Below are 17,431 nucleotides of genomic sequence, written 5' to 3'. Positions count from 1 at the left end.
CTCCAAGGTCCCTTCCAGGGCTGACTTGGTAAGCTTCTACCCACTTGCTTCCTCTAGGACTGGTCCAGGAGAACCCAGGAGAGTTCCAGGAAAAAATCCTCCCCGAATGGCCATGTATCCTTCTGCTCTGGGGCCCATTTTACAACTCTAGCCATCACAGAAAAGGCCAGTGGGGACAATCAGAATCCTGAGATGAGAGACAAACGTGGAGGGCAGTGGAAGAACTTGCCTTTTTCAACCCGTTCATCTTTGTTGTTGTTTCTCTCAGTGGCTGTTCTTATGCACAGAGGGTCCACTTTTCCAAATGTGATTTTGAAACTGCAGCAGAGAGAAAGCCAAATAAACACAGAATGGTCGGCCAAGGGCCCGTACTTTCTATTCCCTGGTTACAAAGTAAAATTAGCTAGCTGGTGGCCAGGGCTGGGAGATTTATTTTGGTCTGAAGTCAACCCACAGATTAACAATATTGGCAAGAACTATACAGGAGGGGAAAATATTTTGGACAAGGCTGCATATGTTTGCAGATACACCATCCGCCCCTGTGCAGCAGGCCAAGGTTAAAGAGAATGGGAGTCAGGAGCGGGCCGCGCTGCGCCCCTTCTGTGAACAGTCGGTTTTCTCCTGCACGACGCCAGCTCTCGCCCTCTGAGAGCAGTTGCACGGTACATCGCAGGAGACACGGAAGGTGGCCGGGAGAGCACACTCCCCGTCTTCGAGAAGATGCACTTGCTCATCTTTCATTCCTCCCTTCCTGCCAAGACCTACATTCCATTCTGAGGGTAATTCTCAGGCAAGAGCAATTTCCGGATTCTCAAGGACTAACCGAGGGTTAGTGTCAGAAGAAATTATCCAAAATTGGAAATAGGCGAAAGAGATTATTGGGTGTTCTTGCTGCACCGTGCAGGGGCTGACACCTTTGATTGATTTCCTATCGACCGGGCTATTTTACAACCCCATAGCTGCAGGGGTTGGTTCACTTTCAGATTTTTGTCTGGTAGAGATGCAAATAATTTCTAACCTAGCTATCTCACCCCCAAATTCTTCTATTAAACTGCCTATAAATACCTAGCCCCTCACATTCTCATTGTAATCGGTTTTAACCTCTTAGAGGGTCCCCTCATTAATGAATGAGCTAAATCAAATCTTTGACATGCGGTCATTTTATAGTTGCACGAGAGTCAAGTGTTTCCACCTGCGTGAAATTCCACTTTAACACAGGAATTCCGCTTTAACACGACATTTTTTTTCTGGCCTCTTTGTCATCCCACCTCAGGCCCCAGGTTCAAGACCCCATACTCCTCAGGGTGGACTCCACACAGCACTTCGACAGCCGGCAGCCAACCTGGCCCCCTTCGCGGCGATGGGGCCGCAGATAAGACCCTGGCCCCTGGCCCCGCTCATCTCCACCCTGCCCTGGAGTATGCTGGTCCTTCAGGGAACAGCCATGGGTAGGGAAAGGGATCCAGGACCCCCCCCAACCCCCAGGAGTCACAAGGCCTCTTTTAGAGAGCTCATAAGCTTGGGCAAAAGAAGGCATCAATTCTCTGATTCTGCGGAAGTGATCTCATTCTCAAAATGGGAATAGTCATTTCTACATTGCAGATTTCACAGGGAGTTTCTAAAGTGCTTCTCAAAGTTTAATGTGCATATGACTCACCTGAGGGAATCTTAATATAGAAATTCTGATTCGACAGGCCTGGGGAGCATCTGAGGGCGTCCTTACAGCCTCTCAGGTGAGGCTGCTGCCCGTCCGCGGGCCTTTTGAGTAGCAAGGTTCTGGAGCTGTTGGGAGAGCCTGCCCTTTGAAAATCCCAGGGCACAGCAAACATACCTTTGAGGAGTTAACGATTTATGCTTAGGGCTCCACTCCCACAGGGCATAGGGCCACAGGTCTGCATAAATCCCAGGAACCGCCATCTCCTAAACCCATGGTGTGCCTGGGCCGTTATTCGCCTGACCTCCCTTAATCCCCACAACCAGCCCGGAAGTCATTCCCATTTTACTACAGAGGAAACTGAGGCGCACACCTGTTACATAACAGCGCTGGCTTTTGGAGCCGGGTTTGCCGAGCTCTAACCACATTACTACACAGCCTCCTTCCTCCACCATGGCCTTGCAGGGCCGGGCTCCTCGTCCACATCTGCGGGGGCGTTGGAAAGGGACAAGGGAGAACTCTCCTTCTTATCACGTGGCCCCCATTGCCCTCGCATTCCCTGGATAATTCCTCCACCCTCTCCCCCTGCAGCTGTCAGAGGGAGGGAGGGCACGACTTCTGATTAATTCCACGGCAGACAAATGTTCCTTGAGAACCTGTGGTTGGCAGAGCTTGTTTCTTCACCCTGGAGAGGAATATGGAGAAATTCAAAGAACGAAAACAGATCTCTGCCTTCAAGGAGGTTAGAATCCAGTGGAGAAGCTATCACGTAGATACACTACTGCAATACAAATTCAGATTGTCCCTGCCAGCCCTTTTGTTTGCGGAGCCCCTCTCTCCTCTGGGTAGGGCCCCTGTTTATCAGCAGACCTTTTGGTCTGCAAAGATAATCCTTCTGAGTTTTTTTTAATGGGACTGCGGGGGGGCGGGGCGGGGGGTGGGGGTGGGGGGACAAGGCAGGTGGCAGACAGGGGCAGGGGGAGGGAGGTTGTGAGCGGCAATTAGAGTCTATTGGGTTGACGGTGTGTGCTCCCAGGGACCCAGGGACTGGGCACTCCTTTGGCAAATGTAAATATCAAACCAATAAATGCTAATGTAGCATGAAAAAGTGCTGATCTGGGAGAAAGTTCCAATCATTTAGAGAGCCTGTCGCAGAAAGCATTTAGGTGTTCCGGCTGCAAGGGAGCTGGGGAGGGAATCAAGGGGATGGAATTGGGAGCTCCCTTCTGGGTGGTAGTACTACCCTGGCCACCCATTCCAGGAAAAGGGAACCAGCAAAGAGGGTCATGGCAAGGTGCTGGGGAACGGGGGACAGTAAATAAGACAAAGCCAGAAAAGGGGGTCAAGTTCCTGAACATCTGGCACGAGAAGAGGGAGATAGCAAAGAGCCCTGTTATCAAGATCTCTGTGAACTTGACACCTGCCTCCATGGGTCTTTGCCCAAGGTCACTGTCATCCTGATGGGTTTCCTGAATGTGGCCCCAGCCGCGTCAGCCTGCCTTCGGGGACCGCTTTCTGAGTGATGGCTCTGATCTCTCTGTCCCTCACCCCCTAGTCCCACCCCACCATACGCCCACACTTCTAACACACCTGTCAAGACCACCCCCTCCCGCCCAAAGTCTGCCACACCTACCCACCTCACAGAGGCCCTGGAGGACCTCTGCAAATCCTTATGAACTTCATCCAATACAAATGGCCATTAAGGGACCTGTGAGATGAGAAAGCAGGGAAGTATGTTGGAGAGAAGACTCAGCTGGGTTCCAGGCCTGGCTCTGCCACCTCTTTGACCTTAGAAAACATATCACACCTCTCTGAGCCTGGAAGCCTCAGTTGCTTCATCCGTAGAATGGGAATAACAACTCCCCCCTGGAACATTAAATGAGGCAGTGATATATGTGCAAGGGCTTGGTAGCCTACACATCCAGCTGGTCGCAGGGCAGGTTGCCGGGCCCCAGGCTTGCTGGGTTCTCTTTCTGGCCCCAGGACACTGAGCAAACACCTGAAGCCTCCTTACAGCACGGCTGCCTCTGAACATCAGAGAGAAAGAATGTTCAGAGGGAAAACCAATCATCCACCATCCCTGCCTCCTGCTCTCTAACCCAATCTGGCTACCTGATCCGGTCAAGTTGTTTGTTGGGTTTTTTTTGCGATACGCGGGCCTCTCACTGTTGTGGCCTCTCCCGCTGCAGAGCACAGGCTCCGGACGCGCAGGCTCAGCGGCCATGGCTCACGGGCCCAGCCGCTCCATGGCATGTGGGATCTTCCTGGACCAGGGCACGAACCCGTGTCCCCTGCATCGGCAGGCGGACTCTCAACCACTGCGCCACCAGGGAAGCCCCGATCCAGTTAAGTTTACATCTAAATATCTCTGGAACCTGCCTCTTCCCTTTTCTTACATCCCTTTCCCAGAGCTGCCGCCTTGGCTCAGATCCTCTTCACTTTTGCCCGGAAATTTGCAGGCTCCCCACTTCAGTCTCCCCAACCCAGCCCCCTCTTCCTCGTGGCTGCCTCTGTTACCCCACTGCTCTGCTTCCACCATCTTTCAGCCTCATCGGGCCCAGCCTCCTGCTCAGAGGCCCCAGAACCTGCCCCTGCACCTCAGGGCCTTTGCATCTGCTACTTAAACAGGACAGCAACTTTGACCCGTCCTTTTTGGCCCAGCTGGAAACCCCGGCCCCTAGGTTACCCTCAGTGGGATGTGAGCTCCTTCCCATGCACTTTCTTCTCTCAGGGTTTGCACAGCTCTCAGCCTGGTAGGACAGTTAGTTGGGTTTTCATGAACATGGACTCCCTCAGAACGCGCTCAGAAGCCCAAGGTCAAGCTCTGGAAGGAGAGTTTCCGGGAAGGAAGGGCAGCTGGGCCCTGAGCCTTAGTGGCTGTCTCTCCCTGATTCTTCCTTTCCGCAACCTTGGGATCCTCTCTGAGACCTTGAGCCCGCTGTCGACCTAGGCAGAGGCATGAAAAGACCTTCCAGAACAATGTCAAGGGACTAGGGCAGAATAGCTAAGGCAGTTCTCAGTCTTTCAAACCCTCACAGAATGTGCTGAGCCAGGCCAAGCTCTGGAGATACAGCAAAGACCAAGGCAGACCCAGATTCTGCCCTCCTGGAGAAACCTGCTCTAGGGGATGTCGGCCACCATGGCATGAAGATGCTCAAGCAGCCCTGTGGAGGGCCCGTGTGGAGAGAACAGAGGCCCCCAGCCAGCAGCCAGCACCAACTTGCCAGCCACTTCCAAGGTGAGTGAACCACCTTGGAAGTGGATGCTGTGACCCCAGCTGAGCCCTCAGACAACTGCAGCCTCGGCCACTCTGACTGCAACCTTTTGAGAGCGCTGGGCCACAACCGCCCAGCCAAGCTTCAGATTTCTGCACCAGAGAAACCAAGAGAGTGGAAAAAATGACTTCTGTTGTTTTAAGCTACTAAGTTTTGGGGCGAGTTGTTACCCCGCAATACATACCTACAGATGTGCCACAGATGACTGAACTCAGGTGGTTTAATAGCACATATCATTATAGTGGCTCGCTCATCTGTTGAATACCCACTACGTGCCAGGCACCCAGGCACCCTACTATACTCTGCACACCTTACCTAACCTGCTCCCCACAACGATCCCGAGGCAGGGCTTATTATTCCCAATTCAGAGATGAGCCACTTATCCAAGGCCACACAGTCTGGGACACTGTCTTATGGGCCTGTGTGAAGAATCCCGTCTCCTAGGCTCATCTCTTCCTCCTCACGTGTCCCACTCAGCTCGGACTTGGATCAGTGACCTATGATCAGGAAGCAACAAGGACTATCTAACAAAGATGCCTGTGTGGGATGCCCAGGGCCCACATTCCCCCAGTCCCCATTGCTCCCACCCATCAAAGACAAAAGCCTGGGCTTCCCTGGTGGCGCAGTGGTTGAGAGTCCGCCTGCCGATGCAGGGGACGCGGGAAGATCCCACATGCCGTGGAGCGGCTGGCCCCGTGAGCCATGGCCGCTGAGCCTGCGCGTCCGGAGCCTGTGCTCCGCAGCGGGAGAGGCCACAACAGTGAGAGGCCCGCGTACTGCAAAAAAAAAAAAAAAAAAAAAAAGACAAAAGCCTTGGGAAACTGATGCTCACAGCAGACTGTATTTTCTAAGAATGGCTGTAACAATACCATCCATCCCACATACTCTTCTACGGTGTGACATTGCCATTCCCTGTTGAGAAACTGGGTCTCCGCCCCCTTCCCTTGAATCCAGGTGGGCTTGTGACTGCTTCAGTAAACACTTCCACTGTACGTGGACGCGATGCCGGGTGACTCCCAAGGCTGAGTCATAAAAGCCCATGCAGCTTCCACCTTATTTGCTAGAACAATCACACCTGAAGCCCTGAGCCACCACATAAGAAGTCCCATCATGCTGAGGCCACCATGCTGTGAGGAAGCCCAAGCTATATAGGGAGGCCACCTGTAGGTGCTCCATCCACTGTCCAAGCCTTTGAGTCCCACCGAGCCCAGGCACCAGACATGTCAATGATTGAACCTGCAGATGGCTCCAGCCCCCAACTATAATCACTGGGCTTTGAGTCTTCCCAGCTGAGGCCCCAGACATTGTGGAGCACGGACAAGCCGTCCCCCATTGTGCCCTGTCTGAATTCCTGACCCATAGAGTCCAATAAGCATAATAAAATGGTTGCTTGAAGTCACTACATTTCGGAGTTATTTGTTACATAGAGATGGTAACTGGAACAACGTTCCAGAAGGTGGGTGGAAGGCTGGGTCAGCCAGTGGGTCCCTTCCTCCCCAACAATATACAGACCTGCCGCAGTTGTGTCTCAGTTCTGAAACCCGGGAAACTGCACCTACCTTATACCACTGCCCACCCCCACTTACCACTGAGAACTGAAACCACATAATTCCCTCTCCCTGTGATTCTCACCCCCAATCTTAACTCCCTTGCCTGGTCACCTTCCATGTTGAACAAGGCTGCCCTGTATAACCAATAGGATATCTTGGAAATGATGAAGTGAGATTTCTGAGGTTAGGTCATAAAAGACACTGTGGGTTCTGTCTGGCTCTCCTTTGAATCACTTGCTCTAGGGGAAGCTAGCTACCATGCCATGAGGATTCTCCAGCAGCCACATGGGAGGGGCCCACAGGCCAAGGAACTGAGCCTTCCTGCCAACTGCCAACCCCATTTCACCAGCCATGCAAATGAGCCACCTTGTAAGTGGGTCCTCCAGCCCTGGTAAATCTTTCAGATGGTTATTGGTGACCCGAGCCAACATCCTGGCTACCACCTCATGGGAGACCCCAAGCCAGGACCACCCCATTCAGCTGCTCCCAAATTCCTGACCTTCAGCAACTGTCAGATAATAAACGTTTATTGTTTTAAGTCACTACATTTGGTGGTGATTTGTTATTCTCTGTCCCTACGTTAAACAATTCTGGGACCAGGCATGCTTTCTGATCCCCATGTTTAAATCGTACTGAGAACAAACAAAATTAACTTAGCTCTTTGCTATAAGAAATATAGCAAGATAGACTGAACCAACTAAAATAGCTTGTTATCAAGACCAACAGCTAACTCATCAAGACTTACTACAAGACCTCTGCCTTGCTGTTTCCCAATCCAAAACTACTTTGTCAGAAACTCTCCCCAACCCCAGTCAGTTTCTTGCCTTGAAAGACCCAACTTCAGGGCTTCCCTGGTGGCGCAGTGGTTGAGAGTCCGCCTGCCGATGCAGGGGACACGGGTTCGTGCCCCGGTCCGGGAAGATCCCACATGCCATGGAGCGGCTGGGCCCGTGAGCCATGGCCGCTGAGCCTGCGCGTCCGGAGCCTGTGCTCCGCAGCGGGAGAGGCCACAACAGTGAGAGGCCTGCGTACCCCAAAAAAAAAAAAAAAAAAGAAAGACCCAACTTCAAAATCACCCAGTCCAGCCTCTAAATGCTGTCAATACCCTTCCCCAGGGTCCCTGCTTGGAGACATCACTAGCATTCTGTCACAGGGGTCCTCTTCCTTACTGAAGTAGGTCTAATAAATTAAGCTTTGCTTGATTGAAAAGTTTTTCTGGGGACTTCCCTGGTGATCCAATGGTTAGGACTCCGCACTTCCACTGCAGGGGGCGCGGGTTCGATCCCTGGTTGGGCAACTAAGATCCCGCAAGCCATGTGGCACGGCCAAAAAAAAAAGTCTTTTTAGAGCGTCGATAGTCAATACCATACACCCCCCAAACTGGGGCATCCACTCTTGGGATTTGGTCATCTGTCCAAATGTAGTCGCCACTAGCCACATGTGGCTATTTAAATTAAATGACGTGAATCACTTTGCTGTACACCTGAAACATTGTAAATCAACGGTACTTCCATTAAAGACATCCGAAAAAAATTACATAAGGTTGAAAATTCATTTCCTCAGTTGCACTAGCCACATCTCAGCACAGATATAAAATATTTCCCTTCTCACAGAAAGTTCTATTGGACAGTGGTGCTCTAGACGAAAGTGGATCATTTGTTTCAGAGGATGGCTACCCCTGAGGAAGCTTACAGAAGCAGGAGTGGGTGTGTGGGAGGGACTGCAAACGAGGGGCAGGCCACTGCCCAGAGGAAAGCAGACCGCGCAGCTCCTCCCGGGCTCAACAAATGCCCGCCTAGGCCGCAGGCACGACTCCACCAAGCAGGCCCCTCCGTGGGCTGCAAGAAATCACCAAGCTTTAGACCCACAGGGCACACGGGCATGCTGATTTCTGGGACTGTGCACGATCCCTGCATAGCGGTGCTGGCTCAGCTGGAACACAAGACAGATGATCCCTGATCAACACACAGTCTCCCTCATCAACTCACTGGCCTGTGGCAGGGCTCCTGCTCTTGCTTCAGGTCTGATAGCAACCCGCTGGCCTGCAGAACCTCCCAGCCAAGTTTCCTGGATCCTTGTCATCCCCCCAGGTCAGGGACGTGGGGAGAAGTTTGAGAGGAAACCATGGCCTGGTATGTGGCCCTCGCAGAACAAAAACCGAGCAAAGGAGCAAATGAGAGATTCATCAGATTCTCGGACTTATTTGGCCTTTTCTTTTCTGGGCTTTGAGAATTTTTATTTCTTCCATGGTAACTCTTCCCTGGCTGGGGAATGTCATTTTAAATCATTCTGTCTTTAAAACCGTGGGATGAGGGGAAAGAAAAAGTCACCTCCAACCAGGTTTTCACCATGCAAATCGAGGACATTTCAAAATGCTGGCGAGCTGCTCGGGGGACTTCAAAGATGTCCAGGTCCAATTACGCTTCATTTGGGGTGTGAATTGAGGAACTCTGGGGGAGGTGGCCCGAGTGCAACGTGTCAGGGTCGATACTGTGGTAATGAACCTAGGCCTTTGTTCCTGGGAGCCCAGCTGCTGACAAGTGGGCCGTTTCCTGAAGGGCGGAGAAGCGCTGTGTCCCCCACCAGGTGCAGGAAGCAGGGTAGAGATGTAGATGCCAGTCAAAAAAAAAAAAAATCATTTTAGGGTGGCTTTTATTTTTCTTCCTTTTTAAAAATCAAAGGTTTACGACAATGTAATATTATATGTCAAGTATACTTCAATAAAAAAACGTTTACACAATTAAAAAAATTAAAAGGGGGCGTCAACATCAAAATTTGTCATGTCCTAAAATTAGCCACGGGAAGGGTCTCCTGAAATTTGATTGAATTGGGATCTGGGAAATGACTCTAACTTACGGTTTAGATACACACCACCTCGATTTCTGTGGCTGAGTATGTTTGGATGGGCGCTGGGAAAGGTCCGACAGGGGAAGATTCATCACGGAATGGTTAAAAAAAACAAACAACAACAAAAGCAAGAACATTTTGGGCGAATAATTTTGGTTTTGCTTGCTAGTTAGAATTGAACTGACTGCCCTCTGTGGGCAAGGTTGATGGCTTAAGGGCATTCAAAAATGATTCATTCAAGTTCTTCTAGCCCAAAAAGCCCCTCAAAAAGCCACAGTATATTCGGAAGTCTCAGCCAAGACTGCTGGGTAGATTCCTAGCAGGACATGTGAGGGCAATAAATCTGCTGCAAGTGTGAGAAAGGAGATCAAAAGCTGGTCTCTCCCACTCGCTAAGATGCTTATGCGATTCATTATTTTATGTCCTCGGCTCTTTTTTCAAATGCAGACACCCTGAGAAAGGTAACACATCCAGTTACTAACACCTTAGTGCAAATGCATGCATCAGAAACATTTGGAATCGCAAAGGAATCTGGGTAAGGCTGCCTGTGAAGAGGGAATAAAAAGTACAGATGCTGGAGTCACACCCCGGAGATTCAGTTTCCTAGGGTGGAGGCCTAACAGCAATATTATTTTTTAAAGCTCCCCAGGTGATGTCAATATACGGCCAAGTTGAGAACCTCCGGGATAGAGGATGGAGGGGTGAGGACAGAGAGGGAGGGAGTGGAAGAGACAAAAGAAAAAAAACAAGAGTTCTTCTCATGAAAGACCTGCTTTGAGTCCTGGCACCCAACTTGCTGGCTGCACGATCCCGGTCGAGTGACTTAGCCGCCCTGATCTTCATTTTCTTTATCTGTTAAATGAGAATAATATTCTTCGTAAAACAGTGGCTCTCCAACTTGAACTTGAAAGGGCATCACAATCACCTGGAGGGGTTGTTTAAACACAGATTCCCAGGCCCTAGCCCCATTGCCCAAAATCCTGACTCAGTAGGTCTGGGGTGAGCCCCCCAAATTTGCATTTCTAACAAGTTCCCAGGTGATGGTGGTGCTGCTGGTACAGGACAGCGTTTTGAGATCCCCTGATATCAGGGGCACCTGAGCTGCTTATTACCCATTCACCAATTTTATCCATGACAAGGCCAGAAACCAAAGGTAACACCCGTTCTCTCTTGAGAAGGGCCCAAGAGCCATATCGGGGGTTGAACTTGCACACAAATATCTCCATTGTTTTAGCATTTTGCTAAGATACAGCCCACATTCAAACCTGAGGCCTGAAGCCACCAACGAACCATCATGGAGAAGACTGGAAGAATTGTGCCGGGCCACAGAGAGGCCACATTTTAAGCAACACCCCTCCTCCCCGCACCAAGAGCATCCCTGACATATGTCGTCCCAAAGAGGCCTGGCCTGGTCTTTCTGGAAGCCACTGGGCTGGGGCATCGGCACCAAGACCAAGTGTAACTGATTCACACTGCCCCGCTCCCTGGGGGAACAATTCACACGATGAAAGCTCCGAGCATTGAGTGGGGGGGCACACATTTCCTCTTTAAAATGCTCAATGGCTTTCAGGAGTTGGAAGAGGGCCTGGGGGGCTCCTACGTTAGCTGCCCCTTAGAGCAGGGCTGGTGAGGCCAGGCTTTGAAGTAGAGAAGATCATCACTTATGCGCTCTGTCCATCCCAGCCACCCACCCCCGTTTTTCCTGTTCCAGAACCCAGTGAGTGTCCTTATGCCTCCAGCCTGGGTTTTTGGTCTCTCTTTGCCCCCGACTTCCCCTACCTCCTCCTATAAGAAGGTTGCCAGCTCAAACTTCCCAGGTGTCAGTGACAAGATGATAAAAGAGCCCAGTCTTCACATATTTGGGGGTGATAGGTTGAGGCCCTTCTCATGAATCAGAGCATTTTCCCTGGGGACTCTGAAATGGGGGCCTCTCTGGCTCAGGGATCCACAGGGGACACTGCAAGCCACAGAAGAGTCTCCAGGATCAAAATTAAAGCCAGAGCATGTCAAGTCAGGTCCAGAAGGAGACCCTCCATTGGGAAAAGGGAAAGTGAACCAAGAAATAGGAACTCTGCCCATATGGGTTACATCTTCCACTTAAGGGTCTTCTACCCAGAGTCCCACAGTCACCAATTCACTAGGCATGAAGAACATGAGATCATTCTGGCTCACCAGGGCCTCATGCCATCTCTCCACAGCTGCCACACATTTCTTGCTCCCTGGACCCTGCAGTCTGGGCCCACCCCACCCCTAGTCTGGGCCACATATGATGTCACCCACCAAAATGGTGCCAATTTGAGTGTACCAGCTTCCTGGGGCTCCAGGCTTTGGGGGTCCAAATGATCACAACCTGATGTTATTATTTTTAAATTCATCTTATTGTTGTTTCATCTGTTAAAATGTGACACGCTCCATACGGCAGTCACTAGCCTCCCTGTTAAAGTACCAGCCCTAGCACAGTAGTTGGAACATTTTGATTGTACGGGTAGATAGGTGAGTGAGTAGATGGATGTAAGGGTGGATGAATGGATGGATAGAAGAATAGATGCATGGAAGGATAGATGGATGGATGGAAGGCTGGATGGGAGGATGAAGGTGGATGGATGGGTAAATGGGTAGATAGAAGGATGGATGGATGGATGGATGGATGGATGGATGGTCAGACGGATGAATGGATAGATCGATGGGTGGGTAGACTGGCCTCCACATGTTACTAACATACTTCTATAGATACCATAACACCTAGACCAGCAGTTAACAAATGTTTAGATCTTGGGACCCCTTTACTTTTTTATTCATTATTGAGCACTCCAAAAAGCTTTTGTTTATATTGACCCATGTATTCGTATTTCCCATATTAAAAATGAAAACTGAGGAAAGTTTTAAACATTTGTTAATTGATATAAAAATAACAATAATGAACTTATTAGATGAGTGGTAGGCAGCCTTTGAGATGGTATCCAGTAATCCCCGCCTTCTGTCACCCGCATCCTTGAGTATTTCCCTCCCCTTGAAGTTGGGGTGGACTTACTGAGTCACTTCTAATAGACAAGACAGAAGTGATGGGATGTCATTTCCAAAATTAGATTATAAAAAGACTGTGGCTTCTGTCTTGGGTGCTCTCCTTCACTCTCTCTGGGGGAAGCCAGCTGCCATGTCACAAGGCAGCCCTGATGAGAGGCCCACATGGCAAGGAGCTGAGGCCTGCCAACAGCCATGTGAGTGAGCTGAGAGCTGGATCCTTTCTTTCCTTGGTTGAGCTTTGACATGACTGCAGCCCTGGACCATGCCTTGATTACAGCCTCATGAGAGACTCCGAGTCAGAACCACCCAGCTAAGCTGGCTGTTAACAGATTCCTAACCCTCAGAAACTGAGAGATAATGTGTGTTGTTTTCAGCCACTAAGTTTTGGGGCTATTTGTTACACAGCAATAGATAACTAATACACATGTTCACATCAATAGCACAATTTAATGAAAAAACAAGACTGTATTTTCTAAAAAAAAAAAAAAAAAATCAGGGAGTAAAGTGACATCGCTTTACATTTTTGCAAACCTCTTTAATAGCTGGCTTCATAGAAGACAGCTGCTTTCTCCTAGCTGCTTCAGCATCCAATCTGTTGTGATATGTGGTTTTGGTTGAAATACATGAAGAAAATCCAGCCTTATGGAGCTTGCAGTTAGAAAAGACAGTCTTGAAAAGGTCTGCGGTACCACAGGGATCCTTGGAACACACTTTGGGAACTGCTGACTCAGACAATCAGGGCCTCACAAGAGTCTAACTCTAGGGCCTTGACCCCTCATGTTGTTTTCCCGTTTGGGACATTTGCCAGTTTCTCCAGGTGCTAGGGTGACCAGGGTAACTGACGCCACCCAGGAGGTCTTGTCCCCTGCTGGAAGGGATAAGGCTCTCCTCCAAGGCCCAACAGCAGAAGACAGTGATAAACGAATGCCTAGTCTTGACTGGGTCATGCCCAAGGTGTCACCCAGAAGGGAAAGGATGGCCCACTTCGGGCAGCCAAGGTTAAGGCTGAGGCATCTGGGGCACAGGACGGCAGGGGAGGGTTGTTCTGTGCAGTGAAGGCTTCTGGAGACTGTGGTTTGCTGTATCCTCAGGCATTTCTCCCTCTTCACCCCTTTCCTGTGCACCTCCGCCTCCCTGCCCCCAACCCCAACTAGAAGGCCTGTTTCGGCAGGAGCCAGTCTGATTTTCTCTGCCTCGCTGGTCAGAGAAATGCACGCAGCTGCACCAAAGAATAAAAAGAGCCTCCTCCGTGACCAGTTTCTTCCCACTTCCCTTTCTCTCTCTTCGTGCTCGCCTCTCTGTCCCCACCTTCTGTGGAGGCAGGAAGGTCCCCAGAGGGTGTGAGCATCACTGAGCTATACCAGGCGCCCGAGTTTCCCTCCCAGGCAGCACCTGTTCCTGATTCTATTTAGCTGTGGCCCGTGCAGGCTGGCACTGGCTTCCCAGGGGACAGGGCATTGTCAGACGGGTCTCTGTCGGCCCAGCGGCCAACTACCTCGTGGGGCAGCCTTGCTCTGCTGCACACAAGCACTACAGACATTGGCACATAGAGTGCCCACCGGCGGCGCTGGGATCTGGGGCGCCCAGCCTCTCCTGTAGCCAGCCAAAGGCCTGCCCGTGAGCCTTCCAGACCTTCAGGCACCTTAGAGGTTAAACAAGATACCTCAAACTGGAAGGAAAAAAAAAAAAAACTGCCCAGGTGCTATGCGCCCAGGCTCCAGGTGGTGTCCCCAGCATCCCGGGCTTCCTCTGCGCGGTGAGGATGGAATCTGAAAGTGGGCATCGGTTTTTTAGTTTGGAAGCAGGAGCGGAGAATCAAACCAGCAGCAGCTCAGCTCCCCGAGGCGAAGGTCTTGCCTGCCTTGGGCAATGGAGCGTTTCTAAAACCCCGTGCCACCGGCGAGAAGCAGGGGTATGGCACGCTCAGCCTCTCTTCCCCAAGGCTGTAGGGCCCGGCGGGGACAGAGGACAGGCCACCTAAATCATTTCAGCGCTGGCTTACGGGGTCCAGGGCTGTTCGCCTCACTGTACTGCAGTTTGGGAACAGAGTAAACCACCCCGGCAAAGCTGGGCGGACTTGTCCAAACCACACAAAAGTTCAAGCCACACAAATGTTGGCTCCAACTGGGCTTGGAGTGCAGGGCTGGCTTTATCCGTCCCCGAGGGCTTTGCCCTTCCTTGCAATTGATCAGGGTTCCTAAAAACCACTGAAACGGTTTATCTTGCCCACTCAGCCTCAAGCCCCCTGATGGGCTGGAGTGGAGCCTGGACTGTTCTGGCAGCCAAGCCCCAGCCCAGCTTCCTCCCAGCTTCACGGCCCCCAGGACCACCTGCCTGGACCCTCACCCCACAGAGACTCCTCATTTTGTGGCAGGAAATAGGGGCCAATGACATGACCATGAGAATGTTATTCACCACAGACAGGGAGATCCTTCAAACCTGATGGGAGAGGAGGGAAAGGTTTTGTAAACACAAAGATTTAACTGGGAGGGGTACGGAATTAAAGTGGGCTTTAACACAAACTAGCGGGTTAATGGGGGAGCCCAGGCATGGGTACGGGAGAGTCCCGTGGTAGCTGACTTTTCAGGCTCACACCAGGACACCTGCCACCTTTCCCAGCTGTCATGGCATGTCACTCATTGCTCTAATTGGGGACAGAGAGGCTGTATTCGCCCTGAATCCATAGCACAACCCTTTCGGCCTCCGAAAGCAGGTGATGTACACAAATTACCTGAATTCTTTCAGGCTGTCTTCTGCTCCAGCAGTTTGCGATAAAAGAGCGTGTAAACAAGTGGCTCGTCACAAGGGTTTCTATCCTGTCTAGTCTCCCCTGACAAAAGGGACACCCTTCCTCGAAAAACACCTAACAGACATAAAGTTTTTGTAAACTTTACAGTTTACAAAGCTGTGTAGCACCCACCATCTCATCTCATCCCAACAACTGTGTGAGCAATGGGGTGTGACTCCTATAGCAGTTAGGGTTCAGTTGCAGGAAACAGAAAGCCTCTCCAGTCCAGCTATTTGAATCCAGAAGAGATATAATACAGGAAATTAGGTGCTTACAAGATCATTGGAGCAGGCTCTAGACGCCCGTAACACCGCTCAGCTGGGCTGCCAAGACTTCTGCCATCATCAGGGAGGTGGGAAGGGAGGGGGTCAGCCCCAGAGATGTTGATTTCAAGAGGACACTATTGTAGTTGCCATCCAAGGTCAGGAAGCCACTGCCACCACAACACCTCTCAGTACCCACAAAGCCGGTAACTAATCAAACACTAGAATGTTGCCTCTCTCTCTCTGTCTCTCTCACACTGACACACTGACACACACACACACACACACACACACACACACACACACATTGTCTTCAGCAGCAACATTCAGCACCAAGTAGTCTCTTCCCCGCTGCTGCCTTCCTAACCTCACACAAGTGCATCTCCTTGCTGGAATCTAATTCTCATCCGCAGCCCCAGCTGCAAAGGTGTCTGGGAACTGTAGTTTTTAGCCTTCCAACCTCTGCAGAACATGAAGGCGCCATAGAAACAGGTTGGAATGGAGGCTGAGTGCCTGCCACCTCCTCTCCATTTTACAGATAAGGAAACTAAGGTTCAGAGACGTTAAGGAACATGTACAAGGTCACATGGCTGGCGAACCCCGATCTCTCTGACTCCAAAACCTACGCTCTCATCTGTTACACGGAACCAATGGCCCCATTCCGTTTGGGGCTTTGGCACTCTTGGGGGCATCTTTTGGCCCAGTGGCCCAGACTACAGCAGAAGCCACCACACATCTTCTGCATGCTCAAAGGTTGGACAGCAGGCTGAGTGGAACTGAGGCCCGGGGACTCAGAACCGTACCCAGGGTTCCTGACCCCACGTTGTGTAATGTGTTCCTGTCCTTACAGACACACACACACACACACACACACACACACACACACTTCCATCAGCATCTGGAGGAAGGGAAGACAAGCTCAGGCTGTCCCTGGAGACATACAATCCTCTAGCACTCCCTGGGGACAGCTGTTCGGCATTTTTCCAGGTGAGGTAAGTACAAGGCTGACCGGCATCCAACCCCCACTACCGTGTTTGAGAAATTCCCCATCTTCCTAGTTGCCTCCCACCAGAGAAGCGAAAAACGCCATACAGTCATTTTCCCAGCTGCCACTGCAGTTAGTGTGGGCTCCTGACTTACGCTCAGCCAATCAGATGCCCCATCAAAGACTTGGAGTCAGGAGCTAGTGAAGCAGAGATGCACAGAGCACAGGAGTCCATTCTGGTGGAGGGTGGCCGTCACCATGTCAATGACATTCCATTCCTGGGATGGCAGGGACCATATCCATGTCCGGAGGTGGCAGTGTGAGCCAGGGTGTCCTGGACTTAGCAGCGGGATTGTCACTGGATGGGCCAGATAATGGCTGGACATTAAAAAGAATGAAATAATGTCATTTGCAGCAACATGGATGGATCTAGAGATTGTCATATTGAGTGAAGTAAGTCAGACAGAGAAATATCGTATGATATCGCTTATATGGGGAATCTAAAAAAGAAATGATACAAATGAACTTATTTACAAAACAGAAACAGACTCACAGACTTAGAGAACCAACTATGGTTGCAGTGGTGGGGGGGAAAGGATGCGGGGAGGGGATAGTCAGGGAGCTTGGGACTGACATGTACACACTGCTGAATTTAAAATGGATAACCAACAGGACCTACTGTATGGCATGGGGAACTCTGCTCAATATTATGTAACAGCCTAAATGGGAAAAGAATTTGAAAAAGAATAGATACATGGGGGACTTCCCCGGTGGTCCGATGGTTAAGAATCCACCTTCCAATGCAGGGGATGCGGGTTCGATCCCTGGTGGGGTAACTAAGATCCCACATGCCCCAGGGCAACTAAGCCCGCACGCCACAACTACTGAGCCCGCGCTCTCTGGAGCCTGTGCGCCACAACTAGAGAAGCCTGCGTGCCACAACTAGAGAGAAGCCCGCGTGCTGCAACAAAGACCCAGTGCAGCCAAAAAAAAAAAGAATAGATACATGTATATGTATAACTGAATCCCTTTGCTGTACACCTGA

At 50.8% G+C, this 17,431-nt stretch overlaps 1 long non-coding RNA gene across 1 annotated transcript; it reads right to left on the bottom strand.

Moving 5' to 3' along the window:
• Window positions 1-237: 237 nt before the first annotated feature.
• On the bottom strand, window positions 238-16,791 carry LOC114905958. Its single transcript, XR_003796340.1, has 6 exons — window positions 16,542-16,791; window positions 10,096-10,178; window positions 3,292-3,362; window positions 2,028-2,339; window positions 1,658-1,800; window positions 238-318 (listed from the first exon to the last, which is right to left on the bottom strand). It is a non-coding gene; the product is annotated as an uncharacterized LOC114905958 (long non-coding RNA).
• Between the last annotated feature and the right edge of the window lie 640 nt (window positions 16,792-17,431).

This window comes from Monodon monoceros, unplaced genomic scaffold, assembly GCF_005190385.1.
Source record: "Monodon monoceros isolate NGI ecotype Baffin Bay Population unplaced genomic scaffold, NGI_Narwhal_1 Super_Scaffold_22, whole genome shotgun sequence".
Classification (NCBI taxonomy): Eukaryota; Metazoa; Chordata; class Mammalia; order Artiodactyla; family Monodontidae; genus Monodon; species Monodon monoceros.
This window is presented reverse-complemented; position numbering and strand designations above follow the sequence as displayed.